The sequence below is a fragment of the Odontesthes bonariensis genome, chromosome 11, assembly GCF_027942865.1.
Source record: "Odontesthes bonariensis isolate fOdoBon6 chromosome 11, fOdoBon6.hap1, whole genome shotgun sequence".
Taxonomy (NCBI): domain Eukaryota; kingdom Metazoa; phylum Chordata; class Actinopteri; order Atheriniformes; family Atherinopsidae; genus Odontesthes; species Odontesthes bonariensis.
Window position 1 is genome coordinate 5,540,511 of NC_134516.1, and position 26,427 is coordinate 5,566,937.

Below are 26,427 nucleotides of genomic sequence, written 5' to 3' on the forward strand. Positions count from 1 at the left end.
ATTCAAAATTGTATGGAAGGACAGACCACTCAACCGTAGAGGCATCCTTTCAACTGCAAGTTCTACTTATGACCCTCTGGGCATGTTAAGTCCCTTGATCTTACAGCAAAAAGGGTCTTGAGGCATTTGTGCAGAAGAAAAAAAAAAAAAAAAAAAGGGAACCAGTTACAGACCCATATCCAAGGTGTGTTTGTTGCTGGAGAAGGAGGAGGCAGCATGAGGACTTAGCTGACCTATAAGGACTTTGTGTTTTCCGGACTTGACCTGGACTTTGTACTAATCGGTCATGGAAATGACCAGAATGTCAGTAATGGTGGGTTTGAAAAGGACACGGATGCGGATATTCAAAAAGCAAAGTAGATTTATTTAACAAAAACAAAGTATCAACAAAAGGCACGGCTGATTCAAAAACCTGAACTGTGGAAAAAGTATTTAACAAAACAAAGCACTTGGCATAACATGGAAAAAGACTTAACTGTGGCGTGGCGTGGCGTGGCGTGGCGTGGCGTGGCGTGGCGTGGCGTGGCGTGGCGTGGCGTGGCGTGGATGGTGACGGGGAAGGATCTCACAAAAAATGAAAGGGAACCTGGAAACTAAATACTGTGGAGGGTGATTAGGGATCGAGTGCAGCTGATGGGGAAAACACAGGTGAGGGACGTGAGGCTGATGGCATGACATGAAACTAAAACATGAGAAAAGAACTAAACTAAGACATGATCTAAAACGTGAAAAACCCAGCATGACCTAAACATAGTCCCATGACACAGAAGAAGGAATATTCTGTGTGATGGCTTATTCATGGGCTTGAGCAATTTATTTTTTATTTTTGCATTTTCTGAAATTGATGTGATTTATTTATGTCCCCTATTGTGTTTGAAATGGGAATTATTATGTGTGACCTAATAATTCGGGGCTGGTGTGTAAGGGACATATAGGTTGAATATGTCGAGCACAGTGAGTTTGAGTGTGTGTGTGTTGCAGAGGGGGAGGTTCACATCGGAGTAGGCGTGTGTGTGTGCGTAAAGGTGTGGACTCACCGGTGACACAGATGTGAGAGAGTCAGGGTTGGGAGTAGCCGTAATTTTGTTGACCACCACGCCACGCCACGCCACGCCACGCCACGCCACGCCACGCCACGCCACGCCACGCCACGCCACGCCACGCCACGCCACGCCACATTTATTCATTCATCACCTTTTGTATCCGTTTAATCCGTTGGTTTTCATCTTTACCTTAAACCATATTTGCTGCGCTGTGATAACTCTGTGCGGTTTGATTATAATAAATGCAACAAAAGCATATTTTGGATCTCAGCGCATCTCTTGCCATAAATCAGTAGCGCGTCACAAATAAAGGAACCTGAAGACCCAACCTTAAACTCTGAGCGGCTAAAAGGTTTGTGTTGGAAGCCGCAACAATAAGTCAGAACCAGAGTTAGTTCAGTTGTGAGCAGCTTTAAAGTGAATATCTGCTCTGAGCTCCTTTCTCCTCCAGCACAGCCTGAACCCTCTCAGACGAGCTTTCTGTCCTTTCTTTAAGGAGTCTTCAGGAATAGTTCTCCAGGCTTCTTGAAGGACATCCCAAAGCTCTTCTTTGGATGTGGGCTGCCTTTTGTTGCGTTCTCTGCCAACATGATCCCACACTGCTTCAGTAATGTTGAGCTCCGGGCTCTGGGGAGGATTCATCCCTCCATCAGACCTGCTGCCACTGATTTTCAGCCCACTTCTTGTGTCCTTTGGCACAGCTCAGCCTTTTCTCCCTGTTTCCCTTCCTTAAGAACGGCTTCCTGACAGCCACCCTTCCATGGAGCCCATTTCTGATGAGGCTTGGGCCAACAGCAGATGGATCAGCTGAAGGTCCAGATGCATCTCTCAGCTCCTGTGTCAGGTCTTTGCTGGATGTTTTCCTCTTTCTTAAGGACATCACTTTCAGATCCTGTTCATCTGCTGCAGATAGTTCTTTAGGCCTGACACTTCTTCTTCTGTCCTCCACTTGTCCAGTTTCCTCAAATGTTTTAAGGACACACTGCACACCATGCTGAGATATGCCAAGTTTTCAGCTAACAGCTCTTTGGGAATCACCTTGTTGCTGCAGAAATCCTGTTTTCTGTCTGTCACACTGTGTTATCTTTGCTGATTTTCACACATGCAGCTAAAGAAATGGGAACAAATGATGTGTCTCTGTGACAGGCTGCTGGGAACAAAGTGCCTAAAGATCCAGAAGTTCTGTGTGGACACAATACTGGTTCATCCCTTGAGTTAGGAGCCTTTTTAATGAGAGTAAAGGGTTAAACGGCTTGGTGAAAACAAACAAAGAAGAAATATTCTTCTTTAAAGAACTGGACTGAAAAGGATTAAGATAGTCTGGCTGCTTGTAAGAAAATATAAAGACATGAGTGGTGGATCACAACTTTAGCAAAGAGTCATTTAAATAATTATGTCATGAAACTGAAAACTTTCATTATTAGTGATGTTTCTGAGCTGAAATTCAACACGTTTCTCCTGTTCGGGATGCATTTAAATCCATTTGCCAGTAGACGCCGCTGCGGGTTTCCTGACTGTAATTCTCTCCCGGACTGTCAGAGAAGCGATGCAGCCTCTCACAGGTCCGGGCTCGTTATTTTTTGCAGCGGAGGCCGCCTTCTTCACGTTAACGTGCTGTGCGGCTTCTCCTCCTCCTGCACAGCCTCCCTGACCGCAGCACAGATGGCCTGGCAGCTCGTTTCATCGCGGTGCACACAGTGCAGCTTCCCGGCCGGTATATAACCCGGTTCATTGTTTATTTTCAGCCCTGTTTCTGCCACCTTTCCCCCCCATGACTGACTAGTCCGGACTAGCCCTGCAGGCTGCAGGGAGACGGAGCTCCACACCGACGGGAACAGGCGCAGCTCGGGGAGAAGAAGGGATGGAGATGGCGTGTGTTCCGGATTCAGGAGGCTCGTTTGGCCGGGATGTGAGCGCGGTCAAGGCGCGTCAACCTGTCAGGAATGATGGTGAGTGGTCGATAAAACGCGCACGGTGCACGGTCTGCTGTCAGACAGCACGAGAGCGGCGCGTTTTCAGGAATATGACGGAGGAGGAGGCCGGATTGTTCGGCTTTAATGGAGCTCAGCGGGCTCCGTGTGATGGATGACGGTGGTTGGTGATGTCTGACCCGGCTGGCCGCAGCGGGATCGATGTCTGTCTGTTATCCCCTGATTATGGATGGATGGATGCATGGATGGATGGATGCATGGATGGATGGATGGATGGATGGATGGATGGATGGATGCTTGGATGGATGGATGCATGGATGCATGGATGGATGGATGGATGCATGGATGGATGGATGGGTGGATGGATGGATGGATGGATGGATGGGGGGATGGGTGGATGGATGGATGGATGGATGGATGGATGGATGGATGGATGGATGGATGGGTGGATGGGTGGATGCATGGATGGATGGATGCATGGATGCATGGATGGATGGATGGGTGGATGGATGGATGCATGGAAGGATGGATGAATAAGTGGATGGATGGATGGATGCATGGATGCATGGATGGATGGATGGATGCATGGAAGGATGGATGAATAAGTGGATGGATGGATGGATGCATGGATGCATGGATGGATGGATGGGTGGATGGATGGATGGGTGGATGGATGGATGGATGGATGGATGGATGGATGGATGGATGGATGGATGGGTGGATGGGTGGATGCATGGATGGATGGATGCATGGATGCATGGATGGATGGATGGATGCATGGATGGATGGATGGGTGGATGGATGGATGGATGGATGGGTGGATGGATGGATGGATGGATGGATGGATGGATGGATGGGTGGATGGATGGATGGATGGGTGGATTGATTGATGGATGGATGGATGGATGGATGGATGGATGGATGGATGGGTGGATGGATGGATGGATGGATGGATGGGTGGATGGATGGATGGATGGGTGGATTGATGGATGGATGGATGGATGGATGGATGGATGGATGGATGGATGGGTGGATGGATGGGTGGATGGATGGATGGATGGATGGATGGATGCATGGATGGATGGATGGATGGATGGATGGGTGGATGGATGGGTGGATGGATGGATGGATGGATGGGTGGATGGATGGATGGATGGATGGATGGATGGATGGATGGATGGATGGGTGGATGGATGGGTGGATGGATGGATGGATGGATGGGTGGATGGATGGATGGATGGATGGATGGATGGATGGATGGATGGATGGATGGGTGGATGGGTGGATGCATGGATGGATGGATGGATGCATGGAAGGATGGATGGATGCATGGATGGATGGATGGATGCATGGATGCATGGATGGATGGATGGGTGGATGGGTGGATGGATGGGTGGATGGATGGGTGGATGGGTGGATTGATTGATTGATTGATTGATTGATTGATTGATTGATTGATTGATTGATTGATTGATTGATTGATGGGTGGATGGGTGGATGGATGGGTGGATGGATGGATTGATTGATTGATGGATGGATGGATGGATGGATGGATGGATGGATGGATGGATGGATGGGTGGGTGGGTGGATGGATGGATGCATGGATGGATGGATGGTAATCAGTGATTTGTGTATTCTGTATAAGCTACTGGATCCTTAAATTTCCCTCGGGATTAACAAAGTATCCATCTATCTATCTGGTGTGTTTCTAAGTGACAGCTGACAGTGTTTGTGCTATCCGTCTGAAATCTGTTCCCTGCTTCCGAACCCAGGATCAGTTTAAAGCCCATAAAATATTTCATACAATAATGTGTCTTTTTCTAAAAGTTTCTCAGATTTTTTTGGGGGGGATTTATTATTTCAATGATGTAGTATTTTTTATATTTAGGACTCTTGTTCAGACACAATTTACAACTATTACTAATCTACTAATCAGTAAAGCCACTAAAGTTAGGCAGCAGCTGGATATTATTTTCATTCAGTGTTGGGTTAATGTGGGCCTGATCAGGACAAAGTGTGTGGAGGAAGATGGATGCATTATGTTTTGAACTTGCAGCTATTTGAAACCCTAAATCTTCAGTTTACTCTCATAAAGCAGCAGATCCACACTTTAAAGAAAGAAAGGATCATTTGAACATCACCACTGGTGCATTAAAGACTCTCATCCTTCAGGAGATTATTGTTTCCACGTTGGCTGATATGAGTGGGATCCGCTGTGGGCTTATGGCTTTGAGAGGAGCGCCGGCATTTGGAGGATTTTGGCCTGTTTCTATTTTTGGATCATAGCAGCTCTTCAGGGTGGAGACGTCACATGATGAGTTCAGTTGTTTAGCTGTTTGAATCAGAGCCCCAGCATATGAACCATTGATTGCAGCAGCTATGTGTTTGCTTATGGACGCTCCAGAGTAAATCTGATTTGCTTTAAGGGCTCCTGCAGGATCAGGTGGGCAGAGTGGATTCGAGGTTAAACTGCAGCAAACGTGCCACCAGAATTTTATCATTTATTTAATGCATAACAGCGAAAACAGTTCATATTTTATCAGGACAAAACTGAGATTGATCAGCGGTGCATTTGTACTGCTGTGGAGTGTATAAAACTAGGGCTGGGCGAGTTAACTCGTTTATTATTTAACGCAGATAAAAAATTGATTGCGTATTAACGCAGGTTTTATTAGTTATTTTATTATTGTAAAAGTCTGTTGCTCACAGGCTTTTATTTTGTAAAAGTCTGTCGCTCACAGGCTTTTATTTTGTAACTGTGTTTCTCACAGGCTTTTATTATTGTAAAAGTCTGTCGCTCACAGGCTTTTATTTTTGTAAAAGTCTGTTGCTCACAGGCTTTTATTCTGTAAAAGTCTGTCGCTCACAGGCTTTTATTTTTGTAAAAGTCTGTTGCTCACAGGCTTTTATTCTGTAAAAGTCTGTAGCTCACAGGCTTTTATTTTGTAAAAGTCTGTCGCTCACAGGCTTTTATTTTTGTAAAAGTCTGTTGCTCACAGGCTTTTATTCTGTAAAAGTCTGTAGCTCACAGGCTTTTATTTTGTAAAAGTCTGCTGCTGTCTGCTGTGGAACAGGAAAAGAAAGTAATCGGCGGATCCACCAAACATGGAGAAGGGTACGGAACTTTTACTCGGCCATTTTCATTTTAAAGTTCTTCCAGACGGTGGAGTCGACAGAACCAAAGTCATCTGTAAACACTGCCAAGTTGAATTGTCTTCTCAGCGTAGTAGTTCCAGTCTAAAATATCACTTAAAGGCAAAACACACAACTGATAGCAGCAAGTCATTCAAGGAAACAGACAGTGGAGCGAGGCTTCTACATAAAAACTACAGAAAGATGCTGATGTTAAAAGTGTGTTTGCACAACAAATGTTATGGCACTTTCATTCATATGGCAGCACATTTAAAATAAAGCTAAATGCTAAAAGCTATACGCTACTTTTGGATTCATTTTGGGATTTTGCGTACAAATGCGATTAATCGTGATTAATCAGGGAAATCATGTGATTAATTAGAATAAACATTTTAATCGTTGCCCGGCCCTATATAAAATACATCTTTTTAGGTATTAAAGGCATTAAAGCTGTTCTCTGTGCTCTTACTTTTGTTATATGTAACTTTGACAGATTCTCAGAGGCTCATGGTATCACAGCTTTGGTACTGAGAATCCTTCAGGAAAGTAGTTTTTTACCATTTTCAAAAGAAGACTACATTTTCTCCAATATTGGTATTTACAAAGTTAATGAATGTTTTCTAAGTATTGTAGCTTGCAGAAGTAATTATTTTTCTGTTATGACAGCGATTTATGGTTTTGAGCAGGTTTACACAAAAATCTCATGACACCTGGTAACGTGCTGGGTGAAGAACAAACCCATTAAATTAGGGCTCGGATCGGGATTATTTTTGTTAAAAATGTAAATCATGGCATTAGCCTTATTTTACTTTATATAACTTTAAGCTGTCGTTGTTTTTGGCAACAGTAATTGTCTAAATACAGTAATTGCTTATTGTGCTCGGCTTCCCAAAATGAAATGACAACATTATGAGCATAAAAGTCTCTTAAAGGCACCATTACATGGCTGCCATTTTGAAATGTTTGTCTCACACAAATGCAGCAGAAGAGAGAAGGCTGCACGGACCGAGCAGGACCCAGAATGCACTGCAGCTACGAGCCGCTTTTAATATTTATTTGACTAAAACCTCCACATATACAGTCATGTGCACAGAGTCTGTGCTCCCCGCAGGCCACTGCAAAGCACTCTGGGAAATGTAGGTCGTACCAAACTGAGGCAGAAGCAGTTAAGGCAGGTTGAGGGAGAGTGAAAGGCGACATTTCATCAGCAAAATAACTCCCGACGGGATTTTAGTTGCACAGACTGGAGTTCTGAAACCGAGTAGCTGCCGACCTCGAGCCGGCTCTGAGTGTTCTCTGTGTGTCAGGCTGCCGTCTTATCAGCGCAGTCAGGCAGCACAGCTGGAGCTCTGCAGCACAGCTGGAGCTCTGCAGCCCGCCAGAGGAAGGAAGATGCCACAACGCGTCACTTTGGATCCGTTAGCGGGTCAGCGTCTCCGGCATGATGCTGCAGCCTCAGCCCCTCCCGCGTGTTTGAGTGTGACGTGGAGAAGAAGGTCGAGTTTGTTCTAATAGTGCTGAGCTGGCATCGTGCAGGAGAAGACATCTGCTGCAGAGAAGGAAACAGAAGAAACAACAAAAAGACAGAAAACAGACAAACGCTGCAGAGAAAGAAACAGAAGAAACAACAAAAAGACAGAAAACAGACAAACGCTGCAGAGAAAGAAACAGAAGAAACAACAAAAAGACAGAAAACAGACGAATGCTGCAGAGAAAGAAACAGAAGAAACAACAAAAAGACAGAAAACAGACAAACGCTGCAGAGAAAGAAACGGAAGAAACAACAAAAAGACAGAAAACAGACAAACGCTGCAGAGAAAGAAACGGAAGAAACAACAAAAAAGACAGAAAACAGACGAATGCTGCAGAGCTTCAACAGAGGACACACATTCTCTCTGATTTAGTCAGAGATACAGCCAGTGTGTCCCGGTGTTCAGTGCTTCCTCGTGTCCCTTTTACTCTCAGCTCTTCAGAACGAGTTTTTCTGACTTTAAAGCCTCTTCCTAAATCATGCACAGGTGTGGCCTCTCAGTTCGGCTCCACCTGGGAGCAGGTCGGGCTCCACCTGGGAGCAGGTTGGGGCTCCACCTGGGAGCAGGTGGGGCTCCACCGGTTGGGCTCCACCTGGGAGCAGGTTGGGGCTCCACCTGGGAGCAGGTGGGGCTCCACCGGTTGGGCTCCACCTGGGAGCAGGTTGGGCTCCACCTGGGAGCAGGTCCGGCTCCACCTGGGAGCAGGTGGGGCTCCACCTGGGAGCAGGTCGGGCTCCACCTGGGAGCATGTCGGGCTCCACCTGGGAGCAGGTTGGGGATCCACCGGTTGGGCTCCACCTGGGAGCAGGTGGGGCTCCACCTGGGAGCAGGTCCGGCTCCACCTGGGAGCAGGTCCGGCTCCACCTGGGAGCAGGTGGGGCTCCACCTGGGAGCAGGTTGGGCTCCACCTGGGAGCAGGTTGGGCTCCACCTGGGAGCATGTCGGGCTCCACCTGGGAGCAGGTTGGGGATCCACCGGTTGGGCTCCACCTGGGAGCAGGTGGGGCTCCACCTGGGAGCAGGTCGGGCTCCACCTGGGAGCATGTCGGGCTCCACCTGGGAGCAGGTTGGGGATCCACCGGTTGGGCTCCACCTGGGAGCAGGTCGGGCTCCACCTGGGAGCAGGTCCGGCTCCACCTGGGAGCAGGTGGGGCTCCACCTGGGAGCAGGTCCGGCTCCACCTGGGAGCAGGTGGGGCTCCACCTGGGAGCAGGTTGGGGATCCACCGGTTGGGCTCCACCTGGGAGCAGGTGGGGCTCCACCTGGGAGCAGGTCGGGCTCCACCTGGGAGCAGGTCCGGCTCCACCTGGGAGCAGGTCGGGCTCCACCTGGGAGCAGGTGGGGCTCCACCTGGGAGCAGGTCCGGCTCCACCTGGGAGCAGGTGGGGCTCCACCTGGGAGCAGGTTGGGCTCTGGTGTTGCATTTGGCAGCAACAGCAGACGTCTGAGGCTGCAGGCTGCATGGTGTTCATGGTGTTCATGTCGGGCTCTGATGAGGCGTTCAGGTTCCAGAGGAGACGGGAGCTGTGCCAGCTCGAGCTAACAAGTCTGAAGCAGCTGGAGCCTGCAGGCGGCCGAAGGCCAGATGTTTGTTCGGAGCTCGTTGTTCCAGCCGACAGGTGCAGAGAGGCAGATGCTTTCAGCTCTGTGGGCAGTGGACACGGCTTCTGGGAAAGGAAGCTTCCTGGTTTCTGTTTCTGGAGGTGAAACGTACATTTATATGTATATTTGAAACCATTGGCTGTCATCTGATGGCAATTTAGCATTTTATTTGAATAATAAATGGAGCAGGAAGTCCTTTCCTGGATATTTGTTATTTACGATCTGGACACAAGCTTTATGAAAAGCCCATAAATATATGCTGCTCTCCCATAATCCAGAAACTGTTCGCCCTTCAGCATTCTTCCAATATCTTAAAGGGACAGTTCGGCTCTTCTGACATGAAGCTGTGTGACATCCCATATCAGCAACATCATTTCTGAACATCTTCTTACCCCCTGCTGCGTCCTGTGAGCAGAGTTCCAGCCTCGTTTTGGTGCTGATGAAGGTATTCCGGCTAGTTGGCTGGGATTTAAAAAAATAAAGCGTTTTGCTTCTCAAAACAATATGCGTTCAACAGAGTAATACATTTGCATCACAAAATGGTTCTCCAGGAAAAAGTCAGACCTCACAATCGCTTGGCCCTATTTTCTCTCCCTTCGTATCACTGCCTGCTGCCGCCTGCCGACAGCCGCGCCTGTTACGCTGTTTGCTGCTCGGAAGCAGCGGACTGCTCGCTCTGCACAGTATGTAAGAGCTTTTGTGCCTTTAATGGAAAGTTCAGAGAGACAGGAAGCAGGGGCAGAGAGAGGGGGAACGACACGCAGCACAGGGCTGTCCGATGCGGGAATCAAACCGGGGCCAGCTGCAGCGAGGACTGTAGCCTCTGTACATGGGGCGCCTGCTCAGCCCACTACGCCACGGACCACCCCTGTTTTATTGTTTATTTTATTTTGTAAAAGTCTGTCACTCACAGGCTTTTATTTTGTAAAAGTCTGTTGCTCACAGGCTTTTATTTTGTAAAAGTCTGTTGCTGTCTGCTGTGGAACAGGAAAAGAAAGTAATCTGCGGATCCACCAAACATGGAGAAGGGTACGGAACTTTTACTCGGCCATTTTCATGTTAAAGTTCTTCCAGACGGCGGAGTCGACAGAACCAAAGTCATCTGTAAACACTGCCAAGTTGAATTGTCTTCTCAGCGTAGTAGTTCCAGTCTAAAATATCACTTAAAGGCAAAACACACAACTGATAGCAGCAAGTCATTCAAGGAAACAGACAGTGGAGCGAGGCTTCTACATAAAAACTACAGAAAGATGCTGATGTTAAAAGTGTGTTTGCACAACAAATGTTATGGCACTTTCATTCATATGGCAGCACATTTAAAATAAAGCTAAATGCTAAAAGCTATACGCTACTTTTGGATTCATTTTTGGATTCTGCGTACAAATGCGATTAATCGTGATTAATCAGGGAAATCATGTGATTAATTAGATTAAACATTTTAATCGTTGCCCAGCCCTAGTTTATTCTCATTCTGCAGTTAGCTTAAAGTTATTGCTGCCTCCACAGAACTATAAACAAACATTCTCTTCACTTTTTCCATTTGTTTTTCCTTTTTTCTTCATGGAAGTGTGGTTTTTATGACTGTAAAGCACTTTATAAATGAGGCTCAGTGGGTTGGTTAAACTCTGAAGCTGGAAATGAATCAGCTAATGGGTTTGAAACCCCGCGAGCATTATTGACCTTCTGTCGATGGTGCCATGATCCCAGTGTTATTAAAGCTGGTGTGTCCGGGTTATTCTCCACGTGAGTGTAACTAAGCCCGTTGCAAACATGTGGCTTTCTCACCAGCCAGAAACCAGGAAACAGGTTCTGTCTGCGGTTTGCTTCTCACACGACGACAGTGAAATGAATAATTCATCCAGGGATCCGCTCAGCAGAGTTTGTAATGATGGAGCCTTGGTGGTAATTAATGGCAGGTTTGGTTTTAAGACATTCAACAGGTAAAACAGACATTTATCTCGGCTGTTTTCAGGCTCCTTAACTGCTGGGATTCATCAGCATCACAGGATGCATTTTTACTGCCTGAGTGAAGATGAGATCAGTCCAACATGTTTCATGTTTATGTTGCTGCAGTTGGTGAGACGTTTTGGCTTCACAAGCTGGAAGCTTTTCTTAAAATTCACTGTGCATCGCTCCCGACTTCTATCAGGAGAGGACTGAATGTATTTGGTACCATGCAGAGTATCGCTGCGTCTGCTTTTAGGGGAATTTCCTTGTTCTTCAACCAAATTTAGATCCCAACGATTGATTCTACAGAAAAAAAATCGAGGTTTAAATCGAAAATCGTCCATTATTTAGAAAAATAATTGAGATTTTATTTTTAGGCCAAATCGCTCAGCCCTAATTCTACTACAAGGTGGGATAGAGAAAATAAATATCAATGTTTTATCTCCTTTGTTCGACTATTTATTTCATTGATTTGTTATATTTGCTCAAAACAAAACTGGCTTTGCATCTCATTTGTTTAATTTTGTGAACCATGCAGAACGAAGTCCTGATTATTTACTTAAAGAGGAGTTTAAATCGTTCTGCTCTGTCACTTCACCTAAAGCGAGTGGCACGGTTCATGAATGGATCCTCTCTCTGGAGTAAAATGTTGCCTTCAGATCACACCAGAAACACTTTGCTCCTGCTCTGTTGATCTGCCGACACCCCACGGCGCCTCTCTGACTCGGTGTTTGTCTCTCCTCCATGGGAACAGCGATGGGGATGTTCCTGAGAGGCTCCCTCGGGCCGATGTCGGGCAGGAACTGGATCGTCTGGGGGGAGCGTTCAGTCACAGTGAGCCGGAGGATTAGGCCTTTATTATAGCAGGCAATTAGATGAAGGATGAAGGTATTTCCTTCTTGTCCACAAGCATGGAGCGGCAGGTCTGATGACACTTATTTAGTCCAGATACCAGGAGGAAAAGCTCAGAACTCACAGATACCAGAGTTTTACTTCATCAACTCATGTTTGTTGATAAGGAAACTCCTCATTTAAAGTCTTTAAAGTCTGTCCATAGTAGAGTCTAATCCAAAATCCACCAAATGATGACTTGCACGGGACTGTGTTGTGCTGCGTTCCAAGTGGGAAGATGGACCGATGGAAGATGTTTGATAAGTGGGAGAAAAACATGGCTGCCTCCGGTTCGACAAACTACCGTCAGCAGTTATAAAGTTAACTGAGCTGACATATAAAATAAGTTAATAACGCTTCAAAAACAAGTCGAATGATTTGTTGCCCTGTCAGAGGATCCAACATCTGGGGGTATTTTCCTTGATTTTCCCAGCTGGAAGTCAGAAAGTCCAAGTTCCGACGGCCTGTTTCGTGCTGAACTCGTCTTTAACCCTCATACCTGATTTAAAACACAACTTAATTTCTGAAAAGGGACATTTTTATCCCCTTTTAAAACAACCTAAAAAAATCATATGTTAACATTTTTTTCCGCTTTTTTTCCGTAGATCTTTTATTCTACTTCAGTTCTGATCATAACTACCAAGTTTTCAATTATTTTCAAAAATTTAACCCTTTAAATACTGTTTTTTTTTATGTAAACGCCAATTTCTGTAAAACCCCCCCAACAAAAACTGCTATATTTTCAATATATAGAATGCAAAGTGGAATTGTTGAGCAGGGATAATTAGTCAGCAACAACATTGATTTTTAGGGATTTTTTATTTTTTTGCTATGTCTGATTTAAAAAAAAAAAACTCCTTAATTTCTGAAAAAAGGACATTTTTGTCCCCTTTTAAAACAACCTAAAAACATCATATATTAAAAGGTGACATTAGTGATGTGTAAAAACTTGTAGTTTGAGCTAAATTTGTATAAAATTGTCTGTTTTGCAGTCCTTCCATCTTAGCTGAAGCTGAAACAGTTTATCAGACATTACGAAAGATTGATAATCTGTCTTTATTTGAAGCTCCTCGTGACTTTTTCGGCAGCTTTTGACATTTTCTCGATGTATTTGTCGAGCCACGTGTTTCCGACAGCTCTCTCGGCTGGTGTAAAGACACAAAGATGTCAGTGTCTTCCCCCTCCTCCTCCATCAGCAGATTTTCCACATTTAGGCCGATCGGAGGAGCCGAGGCAGCTGTGGCAGCCAGGTTTTTCTCAGTGGAGCGACTCAGCCTCCTTCCCTCTCAGCCTTATGTAAGTCGGAGGAGGCGTGAGAACGCCTCGGCCTCCCGGAGTCAGCGGTCGTGTCTAAAGCTTGCAAAGTCGTGATGTTTGTGTGTTTGTGGGTGAGAGCTGATGTGAACTGAAAATAAGTTCTTCTCAGTGAGATTTTAGCACCTGAGAGAGTTTCCCTTTCTAGTTGTGAAGCTAACTGAATCACTCAGTGGGGTCACATGGCACTGACAGGATCGGATTATTGGCTTAATTACAATAAGATTGAGTTATTAAGTGCAAGTATACACCTTAATCTGACTAAGAACTGGATCGGATTATTGGCTAAATTCCAATCAGACTGAGTTATTAAGTGCATGTAGACACCTTAATCTGACTAAGAACTGGATCGGATTCAGACCCCGAGATAACTGGGTTAAAGTCACTCTAAACCTGCTTGTAGACGCTGAAGCACGTGGTGAATCAGACTTTGCGTTCTACGCATGCTCCAGATGTTTTCCCGGGGTCGTGACCCGGAAGTCAAAGGAGACGATATTCCTGTTGTTGTCGCCGTCAGAAAGAAACAAACAACGCGATGGAGAATGCTCCGTTGGGCATCGAGTTTGTGCAACAAGCAGCTCATCACAGACCAAATGTAGAGGGACGTAGCTTCATCTGGCTCTGCGTTCTCCATCTTTCTCCAATGCCTGAGTTTGTTGTTGTTGTTGGTGGTGAAGAGGTCAACAGGAAGCGGCTCTATTAGCAACAGCTGGAATGGGTACAGCGCCACCTATCATACCGGGGTATGACACGCTTTGTGCCTCTGATCCCATTCATTCACCGCCATATATCCAAGGAGAATTAGCCTCGCTCAGCTCATTCTGATTGTAATTTAGCCAATAATCCGATCCTTTCAGAGCCATGTGACCCCACTGAGTGATAATGTGGCGGATCTGAGGCCTCTTTGGTTATAAATTGCTCATTATAAATAGCAACATTTCACTGGTTTAATTCCCAATTGAGCTTACTGACAGAAAACCAGAAAGCAGAGACATTGGTTTTGTGTTCTGGGTGATATGTGTACGCTAGTTAGCTTAGCATGAAGAAACAAAAGAGCACAAAAGGTGGGCTGATGAGGTCAATGAGAACACTAAATACTCAAGAATGACAGCAGATCAGACCGAAGTGCAGACCGAAGTGCAGACCGTGCAGCAAACAGCGTAACAGGCGAGGCTGTCGGCAGGCGGCAGCAGGCAGTGATACGAAGGGAGAGAAAATAGGGCCAAGCGATTGTGAGGTCTGACTTTTCCTGGAGAACCATTTTGTGATGCAAATGTATTACTCTGTTGAACGCATATTGTTCTGAGAAGCAAAAGGCTTTATTTTTTAAACCCCAGCCAACTAGCCGGACTACCTTCATCAACACCAAAACGAGGCTGGAACTCTGCTCACAGGACGCAGCAGGGGGTAAGAAGATGTTCATAAATGATGCTGCTGATATGGGATGTTACACAGCTTCATGTCAGAAGAAGCGAACTATCCCTTTAAGTTCAAAATGGGGAAACGCTACCGTGATGCAGCTCTGGAGCTGTCTTCTTTATTGTGTGGGACACAGAAACCTGGTTTGTGTTTGGTCCACCTCAGCTGCTGTTGAAAGGCTGTCCAGATGTAAACTGGGCTGCACTTGGATTTATCTCTCAGAAAGGCCGGTTTGTGCTCTGAAACGACCTTCTGATCTTCCCGTTGTCTTTGTGCTCGGAGCTGCGTCGTCCTTCTATCTGACCTGCTTCCAGACATGTGATGCCAGCAGCCACATCCTGGTCACGTTCCCACAGCAGCCCCGGGGCGGGTTCCTATCGATTGGCATGTACAGAGCGCCGGGCAGCTTCATTAGCAGGGCCATCGCTCCGTGTCTTTGTGTGTCTTTGTGCGTCTGTCCCGGAAGCTGACATGCAAAGCGGTGACACGCTCGGTCCTCCTCTGCAGGCGGCGGGATGCTGGCAGCTCACTCTGAGCTCGTCATGAGCTGAGCAGGCCGGTTTCTGGCCGCTCGCCCACCAGCCTGTTACCTCGGGTGGCTTCTGAATAACACCCAGAGACACATGAAGCTCTGTCTTCGGCGCGCACTCAGTTTCTCATCAAAGCGCCGCCGCTCAGACATGGCGAGGAGGGACGGGAGGTTGGGAAGCCATGATGTCGGAGTCAGACGGGCAGATTCCTCGGGTCAGTGATGGATTTATCCATCATATCTCATCAGGATTTATGCTGTGTGGTGAGGCTATTTAATCCAATCAATTCAAAGTCTGAATGTAATTCAAATGGATCTTATTTATCACAGAGAGATTTAGAGTCACAACCTGAGTGCGATGGATTGAAATAAGATGCAGAATCATATTCTAAAGACTTGAAGTCTCAGCCTTCGATGTGTGTATTTTTACCACCTCTGGTTATTATTCAGCCACAGTTTAGGAGTGATTTACAGTAAATAAACTGCAGTTTTTGCTGTGATATTTTATATCCACTCAACACACGATCAGAGAATCAGTCGATAAGGAGAATAGTCATGAATTGACCTGCATTTTATTCATAATATTAACGTTTCGCAGTAGAACGAACCTGATTTTTAGACCTTTAAAGGGTCTTTTTTCCCATGTAGCATCTGTTCAAAGGCACGTGTTGCTTCTCGTGTGTGCGTGCACGTTGCCAACAGAGAGTGTTTTTGAAAGGAGCTGAAGTGCAGTGAGTAATGCATTATGTTGCGTAACAGCGTGGTGGGAAGGCCGCTGGTGTTTGTTTTATATTCTCCTTTCTTCCCTTCTCCTTCATTTGACCTCTTCCTGCTCAGTTTCTCCTCGAGTGAAATCCCAAAAATCTCTGACGTCTCCCGTTTTTCTTTGTGCACATTTTCTCACCCTGAAAACAAAAACGATTTCAACCGTCCTGTGAAACTAAAGAATCAGCGTTCAGGTGCAGACGAGCTGTGTTTCCATCAAGGTTTGGATGGGCTTTACTGCAGGTTGATAAAAACTCGAGATGGTTTTTGACTATTCGAAAGAGAGTTGATGCACATAGGAAGGGTTAGAAACATCTGTGCAAATACATCCTGGTGTAGCAAACGTGTCAGCATCGTGACCGATTACAGCTGCTTCTGTATGTTACGGCCAGAAGTGGGTAGTAACCAGTTACGTTTACATGAGTGAGTTTTTGAAAACATTATACTTCTAGGAGTAGTTTTAAATCTCTATACTTTTTACTCTTACTTGAGTAGATTTGAGCAGCAGAAACTGTTCTCTTACTCCGCTACATTAGGCTACAATGAGCTCGTTACTTCTCTTCTTACCTCTTTGGTATTCTACGCCTCATTATTTGTAAGTTGAATTTTTTTCCACTGAATTTTTTTAAGTTGAATTTTTTTCCATTTAATTTTTTAATGTTGAATTTTTTTCCACTGAATTTTTTGAAGTTGAATTTTTTTCCATTTATTTTTTTTCCACTGAATTTTTTTTTAATGTTGAATTTTTTTCCACTGAATTTTTTTTAAGTTGAATTTTTTTCCATTTATTTTTTTTCCACTGAATTTTTTTTAATGTTGAATATTTTTACACTCATTTTTGTTTTTAGAAATTGATTTTTTTTTTACACTGTTGGTTTTTCAAATTCAAAGTCTGATTTTGATGCTGTAAAAACTCAATATTAGAAATTCGTATTCAAACTCTGATGGCACAGAAAAACTTCCATAGCTTTGATTCCACAGCCGTAAACAAGCTGAAAAGATCTCTTTGGTGGAGAAGCTTCTGCTTTAAGTACAGTTATGATGGCGCCATCATCAGAACCAGGGAAGACTGGACAGAGGCCTTTCTCCTTCTCTGGTCTTCAGAAAGTAGGAACCTTTTTCATCTGATTCTGGGTTTATTCTGGGTTTATTCTGGGTTTATTCTGGGTTTGTTCTGACATGACGTGGGCATTAAACACTCCCCCGTCATGCTGTTCTCTCACAGTCACCCGGGCGTTAGCGTCACTCACGAATGTGACACACATGCTCACGTTGTTGCTTGTAATTCTTCTGGCAGTGGAATCTGTTGCATGACACACTGACAGCTGAGACTCCGTCTTCTGTAAAGTTTTTTCAGTCTTTTCCAGTTACATATAACACACATCTCACGTACTGACACATACTGATGAGAAGGACCTCAATGCAGCAATAAATTATTTTCCAGGTTCATTGCTGATATTAAGCAGTGGTTGGCCCAAAGTTTTCTCCATTTAAATGAATGCATTGTGTTTGGGCACCTTGTCTTCAAAGCTTAGTTCAACCGTCAGAAATCTGGGAGTGACCTTTGACCTTGGATCTGAGGTCGGACAAACAGATTAACAATGTCATCAGGACGAGTTTTTTCCAGTTACGTCTCCTGGCCAAAGTTAAAATGTTTTTAATTCGTCATGACCTTGAGAAAGCCCTCCATGCCCTAATAAGTTCAAGGTCAGACTATTTTAATGCTCTTTATGTCGGCGTCTCCCAGTCTTCTCTCAGGCTGTGTTCGAAACCGCATACTACATACTACATACTGCATACTACATATTGCATACTACATACTACATACTACATACTGCATACTGCATACTGCATACTACATACTACATACTACATACTGCATACTACATACTACATACTGCATACTACATACTGCATACTGCATACTGCATACTGCATACTGCATACTACATACTGCATACTGCATACTGCATACTGCATACTGCATACTACATACTGCATACTACATATTGCATACTACATACTACATACTACATACTGCATACTGCATACTGCATACTACATACTACATACTACATACTGCATACTACATACTACATACTGCATACTACATACTGCATACTGCATACTGCATACTACATACTGCATACTACATATTGCATACTACATACTACATACTACATACTGCATACTGCATACTACATACTACATACTGCATACTACATACTGCATACTGCATACTGCATACTGCATACTACATACTGCATACTGCATACTACATACTGCATACTGCATACTGCATACTGCATACTACATACTGCATACTGCATACTGCATACTGCATACTGCATACTACATACTGCATACTGCATACTGCATACTGCATACTGCATACTACATACTACATACTGCATACTGCATACTGCCTACTGCATACTGCATACTACATACTACATACTGCATACTGCATACTGCATACTGCATACTGCATACTACATACTCCATACTGCATACTGCATACTGCATACTGCATGCTGCATGCTGCATACTGCATACTACATACTACATACTGCATACTGCATACTCCATACTGCATACTGCATACTACATACTACATACTACATACTACATACTGCATACTGCATACTGCATACTGCATACTCATTACTGCATACTGCATGCTACATGCTACATGCTGCATACTGCATACTGCATACTGCATACTGCATACTGCATACTGCATACTACATACTCCATACTGCATACTACATACTACATACTACATACTACATACTAGATACCGGATACCGCATACCGCATACCGCATACTGCATACCGCATACCGCATACCACATACTACATACTGCATACTGCATACTGCATACTGCATACTACATACTGCATACTGCATACTGCATACTGCATACTGCATACTACATACTACATACTGCATACTGCATACTGCATACTGCCTACTGCATACTGCATACTACATACTACATACTGCATACTGCATACTGCATACTGCATACTGCATACTCCATACTGCATACTGCATGCTGCATGCTGCATGCTGCATGCTGCATGCTGCATACTGCATACTGCATACTACATACTACATACTGCATGCTGCATGCTGCATGCTGCATGCTGCATACTGCATACTCATTACTGCATACTGCATGCTACATGCTACATGCTGCATACCGCATACTGCATACCGCATACCGCATACCACATACTACATACTACATACTGCATACTGCATACCGCATACCGCATACTGTATACTACATACTGCATACTCATCGATCAGACAGTATGCAGAGCGTTTACCCACAATGCATTTCGCTCCTGCCCGAGCCGAAATCAGCCAGCCTGAAGCTGATTTCTCTTAAGCTCTAAACTCTGTAAACTTTAGCAACATTTGAAACATTTTCAGGTGAGAAAGTAGTCGTTTAGATCCCCAACGTGTTGAAAACCTGACAAAATACCGGCTGTTTACAATTTTGTTCCCACGAATTCGGCGCTACTAAAGCTAGCCGCAGTGAGCAACGCACTTCCGGTTATTTTCACAAAATAAAATACCCGTTGCCTTTTATCATAGGGAAAGCCATTACCATACAATTGGTGCTTTTGTTTTGAAAACAGGAAGTGAACCTACCCTCGTTGTAGCTAGCTTGAAACTGCCGTTTTGACAGGAAATGACGATCGGCGTATGCATCTTGGGTAGTTTGAGTATGAGTAGTAACCTCATGATGCATACCCAACATTTAGGAGAATCTAGTATGCATCCGGGAACTTCTCGCTTACTCAAACTCGCATACTAACTCAGAAAGTTAGTAGGAGTAGTAGGAGAAGTATGCGGTTTCGAACACAGCCTAAGTCGCCTTCAGCTGGTGCAGAACGCTGCTGCCCGTCTTTTAACCAACACCAACAGACGTGTGCACATCACTCCTGTTCTTAACTCCCTCCATTGGCTTCCTGTCCTTTATAGAACTGATTTTAAACTTTTAATGTTTGTTTTTAAAGCTCTTAACGGCCTCGCCCCGTCGTATTTATCTGAGCTTTTAACAGTCCCAACCTTTTCCCAAAGCTGCCCCCAAGCTCTGGAATAAGTCTTATTTCTGACCTGGGCCTCTTCAGATCTGGGCTAAAAACCTGCTTATTTAGGATGGCTTTTAATACCGAGTAGTATGATGACACTTTTATCTTATTTTATCTTATTTGATTTTGTTGTATTTTATTGCTTTTACTGTTCTTTTGTTGTTTGTATTTGTTTTTACTTATTCTTCTCTTTATTTATTACCTGCTGTAAAGCACTTTGGTACACCGTAAGGATCGTCTGTAAAAGGGCAGTAGGAATAAAGTACATTTTACATTTATTGATTATTCTTTCGTTCATTAAGGCGAGAAGACATCAGAAGACAGAAAAGGTCGAATCACATGGATGTTAGTGTCGTCTTTATTTATAAAGCACCTTTAAAGCAAAGGTTACAGCACATTGCTGCACTGTAGAGGCCGAGCAGCAAAGGAGATACTCAGAGTGTAATAATGAATAAATGAAACATTTTGGTCAGGCAGGATAAAATGTGACCACCACATCTGGCATAAAGGAGCCGGCAGGAGTGCACAAAGCCCTCAGTTCCCTCAGAAGGGTTGTTTTTGTCCTTGGGAGGCATCAGCATACCTGCGTCTTACATCTCATACCCAGAGAGTTGACCTTCAAAGGCTTCTCTCTATGCTGTGCCTGCATTTTCTCCTCGGCTGAGCAACTTTCTGAAATGAAGGTTTGCTCTTTTATCTCCCCTGATGTCTCCCGAATGTTCCGGCTTCAGCACTTAGCTCAACAACAGCGATAAATTACAGAGACGGGGACTCGAGTCACTGTGACTTGGACTCGAGTTGCTGTTTTGATGACTTGTGACTTGACTTGACAAAAAACGAAAGACTTGAGACTCGACTCTGACTTGGAAGTTAAAGACTCGGCACTTGACTTGACTTGAGACACGATGACTTGAATGACTTGAGTGTTAAGCATCTAGCATAACTTTGAACTTTGTTCATCATTTGAAGATCCATTCTGACCAGTAAGTGCTCGTCAAATTAGCTAATATTAGCCTGTTAGCCTAGTCGGTAGTTAGCTAACGTTAGCTTGATATGATACGGGGTGGACAGGTTGGACACATTGGCCAATGATGTTTACTGACAGTTACTTATATCTTTGTGTTTTCACTTTATTAAGATCAGATTCTGCAGGTAAAATTGCAATAATAAGGTGACTTGACTTTGACTTTGACTTGACCAAGAAAAAATTACTTGGGACTCACACATGTGTGACTTGGTCCCATCCCTGCTAAATTAAATCGGTAAACAAGTTTTCTTCTTTTACCTTCATTGTGAAGCGATACATTCATCCCCCTCCCCAAAGAGGAGGACCGGCCAGAGATGCTCCTTTTTTTTAAATAAAGGAAAAGGTCAACATTAGGCAGTCAAGTCTCCCCAGAAATCTTTTAATGCACACGTATGACCACCCGTCTACAGCTCAGCAGTGTCACAGTCCATGAAGACATCAACCTGATGGAAAATAGCCAGAAATGAGCCAAAATGAGGCTTTATTCTTATTCTTTAACTCTTATTTCTTCCCTGGAAAAAAATCTAAATCTTACCAAGTACATTTGTCTCATTTCTAGTCAAAGTATCTCATTACACTTAATATAAGACACAACTGCCTAACAAGTACCATTTCAGCCAGATATAGGGACTTGTTTTAATACAATACATCTGGAATATCTTGTTAAGTGAAAAAGTCTTGAAAACAAATTGTTTTGAGTCACACATCATATGAAACAAGCTTTCTTTTCATTTGAAGAGGTTTTTAAGCTAATTTCAAGATCACTTTTATCTCAAAAGTCCTAAATATCACATCTTATTTCAAGAAATCTTGACAAGCCAATTTTCACTGGTTCCATTGGGAGATTTTTTTTTGCTTATTTCAAGCAAAAACATCTTATATTTGTTGTTTTTCTTACTTATTTTTGGAGGGGCATTTTTTCCAGTGTTGAAAGGGGAATTATGGCTGTCAGTCACTGGAATAAAGGGACATTTTTCAGAATTCGCTGCTCCGTACGGCGGAAACAAACACATCCCAGTGAGATGTTTTAATCTTTTTCAGTCTTTGGTTGCTTGTCACATCTGCTCACGTGTGAACAAACCTTGAAAATGTTAGTTTGCCAGGTTTACAGTGATGTCTTGGCAGGCTTTTTAAGCACCACGTGGATCTAGCTGCCCGTCCACACAGGTGTCTGACACTGGTCAAAGTTCGGTTTGAAGGTAAATGATGGAAAAACATGGAGCCTGGTTTTACTGTGAGCTGTCCAACCTCTCACTCATATTAAACATATGGCTGGCCAAGCAGCGGCTGATGAGGTCACTGAGGCGTCTGACCTGTTATTGGCTGAAGTGCTCCAGCAGTGCAGCTTAATGCAGGAGGCCCGGCCTTATGGGATTAAAGCTCAGTGTGATGCACACTGACGACTTCCAGTCCAGCCTGTCTGGAAGCTGTGCGGCCTTCACTATAAACAAGGAGTTCTCCGGCCTGGTTAATTCACAGCTGTATGAACAGAGCAGAATAAATGCATCATGAACAGGTTTTATGGGTCACAGGGTTACGGTACCGGCACAGTTTGCTCTGAAAGAACACTGCAGGTGTTGAGAAAAATGTTGAAAAGAGGAAATAAAGATTCAGAAATAAGGCAGATAATTGTATCAGAATCAGATTCAAAGGCAGTTTAATCTCCCGACAGAAGAAACTTGACTGAAACCCTTCTTCCATCACAGATTATCTGTGCAGATGCCTCACAGAACTCCTGAAGATGCAGGAATCTTTATTGGATCCAGTTCAGACTCATTAGATGTTGGTGAAGTCTGGTGATATCCTGCAAACTTTTGGTTTTGAATGTTGCGTCTCTCAGCTGCCGCTTATTCGAGCAGTATTTCACCGACGTTTACATTTGTAACGGCTGCACGGATCATACATTCAAGGACAAATCAAATGAATTAAATAAGAATGCCAATTATTATCTCATTTATCTCTTCAGTTAAGCGAGCTGTATAACTAAGGATGAGATCTGATGCGGCAGCCACGATTTCAAGGACGAATTCTGCCGTTGTCTGTTGGAAAATGACTCCACATCTGACTTTTTGTCTTCTTTGAAAGAAGAACAATGCTTATTTTATGGATCGCGGTTCTGTTTAGAGCATGATCCATGTGTTAGTCTTTGATATTAAGGCCTTAAAGTTGGAAAACCGAATGATTTCATCACTGTTCAGTGACCGAGCTTACTGCAAACCCTTTACAATGAAGCGTTTGGAGCGTTTAAAGGAACCCTGTGACCCAGAATCACAATTCTCCGAAAAGAGCTGAGCTGTAGTATAAATGCAGCACTGTGTGTATTTATAGGCACATTTTTCTTTATTCATGAGGAGTCATCGCCTTGGTTTTTTTCTTATGTCACCGAGTTCACTGATGATTTCAGGGCAGGAAAAGCACATCAGTGTCGGGCTGCTTAGCTCTATTGGAATCCTGTTTTCTTTTGTTTTATTCATGTTTTTGTGTTTGGAGCTAACTTTTGTCGTATTGAGCAACAGATACGTACGTCAGCAGTGCTGCATGTTGCTGCGCCTTCCACAGTGAGAGCGGATTGGTCAGATTGAGCAGGCACATTGGCTGTGTTCCAAACCACATACTTCTACTACTACTCCTACTACTCATACTAACTTTCTGAGTTAGTATGCCAGTTTGAGTAAGCGAGAAGTTCCCTGATGCATACTAGATTCTCCGAAATGTTGGGTATGCATCATGAGGTTACTACTCATACTCAAACTACCCAAGATGCAACGTAACGTGACGTCGCCGATCGTCATTTCCTGTCAAAACGGCAGTTTCAAGCTAGCTACAACGAGGGTAGGTTCACTTCCTGTTTTCAAAACAAAAGCACCAATTGTATGGTAATGGCTTTCCCTATGATAAAAGGCAACGGGTATTTTATTTTGTGAAAATAACCGGAAGTGCGTTGCTCACTGCGGCTAGCTTTAGTAGCGCCGAATTCGTGGGAACAAAATTGTAAACAGCCGGTATTTTGTCAGGTTTTCAACACGTTGGGGATCTAAACGACTACTTTCTCGCCTGAAAATGTTTCAAATGTTGCTAAAGTTTACAGAGTTTAGAGCTTAAGAGAAATCAGCTTCAGGCCGGCTGATTTCGGCTCGGGCAGGAGCGAAATGCATTGTGGGTAAACGCTCTGCATACTGTCTGTATGTAGTATGTAGTATGGAAGTATGTAGTATGTAGTATGTAGTATGTAGTATGCAGTATGCAGTATGTAGTATGGAAGTATGTAGTATGCAGTATGTAGTATGGAAGTATGTAGTATGTAGTATGCAGTATGTAGTATGTAGTATGTAGTTTGTAGTATGTAGTATGGAAGTATGTAGTATGTAGTATGTAGTATGCAGTATGCAGTATGTAGTATGGAAGTATGTATTATGCAGTATGTAGTATGGAAGTATGTAGTATGTAGTATGCAGAATGTAGTATGTAGTATGTAGTTTGTAGTATGTAGTATGTAGTATGTAGTATGTAGTATGGAAGTATGTAGTATGCGGTTTCGAACACAGCCATAGACTTCAAGTGTTGGGGTCCTTAGATCTGTGACCTTTAAAGTCCTGCACAGTGTATCCAAAAAGTCCAAAAACGTCAGTTTGAAATGTGCAAAAACCTGAGTGGTCCAGTCTATAGATCCATGTTGTTTGTCTCGTTCCAGCGTCATTCAGGTTCAGGCCACACAACAGCGGATAGCAGGAGAGCTTTCCTCATTAGATGGTGCTGCCATCCCAACATGCAGCTCTGAGTGACGAGTGGAAACCGCTGAGTCATCAGCCGATAAGCTGACCCAGTGGCTTACTTTCATTTAGGTCGTTCTTAATTTGGGAAAAAAAATCCCAGAATAGTGACGGTTATCAAACCTGAGAGTCGTCAAGAGCTCTTCATTCTAGATAGCTAACTGTTCATTTTTCCGAAGCAAATATTGGTTAAAATAACTAAATAAAAATTCAGGGTCATGACCCGCTTTAGATTTTTTATGTTATCATAGGATATGTTATGTATTATGATGTGGTAAGGCCTGCTGCTTTTTCCTCTTTGTGCCACTCTAAGCTTGTTCAGTTTGTAATACTTTATTTTTCTTTTCCTTTCATCGGTGAGTGAAAGCTTTACTGCGTTGTCCCTCAAAGACTTAACGGCTTGTAATGGTCACAATCATCAACTTTAAAGGGACAGTTCCCCTTTTTTGACATGAAGCTGTCTGACATCCCATATCAGCAACATCATTTCTGAACATCTTCTTACCCCCTGCTGCGTCCTGTGAGCCGAGTTCCAGCCTCGTTTTGGTGCTGATGAAGGTAGTCCGGCTAGTTGGCTGGGGTTTAAAATATAAAGCGTTTTGCTTCTCAGAACAATATGCGTTCAACAGAGTAATACATTTGCATCACAAAATGGTTCTCCAGGAAAAAGTCAGACCTCACAATCTCTTGGCCCTATTTTCTCTCCCTTCGTATCACTGCCTGCTGTGCAGACCGAGCAGCAAACACCGTAACAGGCGCGGCTGTCGGCAGGCGGCAGCAGGCAGTGATACGAAGGGAGAGAAAATAGGGCCAAGCGATTGTGAGGTCTGACTTTTTTAAACCCCAGCCAACTAGCCGGACTACCTTCATCAACACCAAAACGAGGCTGGAACTCTGCTCACAGGACGCAGCAGGGGGTAAGAAGATGTTCAGAAATGATGCTGCTGATATGGGATGTTACACAGCTTCATGTCTAAAGAGGCGAACTGTCCCTTTAAATGACACACCTGTTTGCACAGCGAAGCCGAGTCCCCACAATTTAAATTTCTTGTTATATTAAAATCCTCACAACATGAGCAATACACGAGCACACACACACACACACACACACACACACACACACACACACACACGCACACACACACACACACACACACACACACACACACACACACACGCACACACACACACACACACACACACGCATTCACTTTCAGAGGGAACGGACGAAGCCCCTGATTGGCTCTCGTGCTGTTGCTATGGGAGTATCAGCTGCTCCTCCATTGGTCAGGGCCTCAGATCAGGATTGAATGCAGTCCCGTCACTCAGCATCCCACCGTTGTCATGGTAACAGACAGGAAGCGGGGCAGGAGGAGGAGAGGTTGTTGTTGTTGTTGCAGATTCCTGCAGCAACGGAA

At 44.1% G+C, this 26,427-nt stretch overlaps 1 protein-coding gene across 2 annotated transcripts in view; it reads left to right on the forward strand.

The window, feature by feature from the left end:
- The first annotated feature begins 2,591 nt into the window (after nucleotides 1–2,591).
- The window catches only part of tmem198ab (transmembrane protein 198ab), a 43,308-nt gene continuing 19,472 nt past the window's right edge, over nucleotides 2,592–26,427 (forward strand). The window contains exon 1 of one of the 2 annotated variants that reach the window (XM_075477328.1): nucleotides 2,592–2,992. The gene's annotated coding sequence lies outside the window, so the exon portion shown is untranslated. Of the gene's footprint in view, nucleotides 2,993–15,465; nucleotides 15,605–26,427 lie in introns of those variants that run through there. The other variant, XM_075477329.1, reaches the window with a different exon arrangement.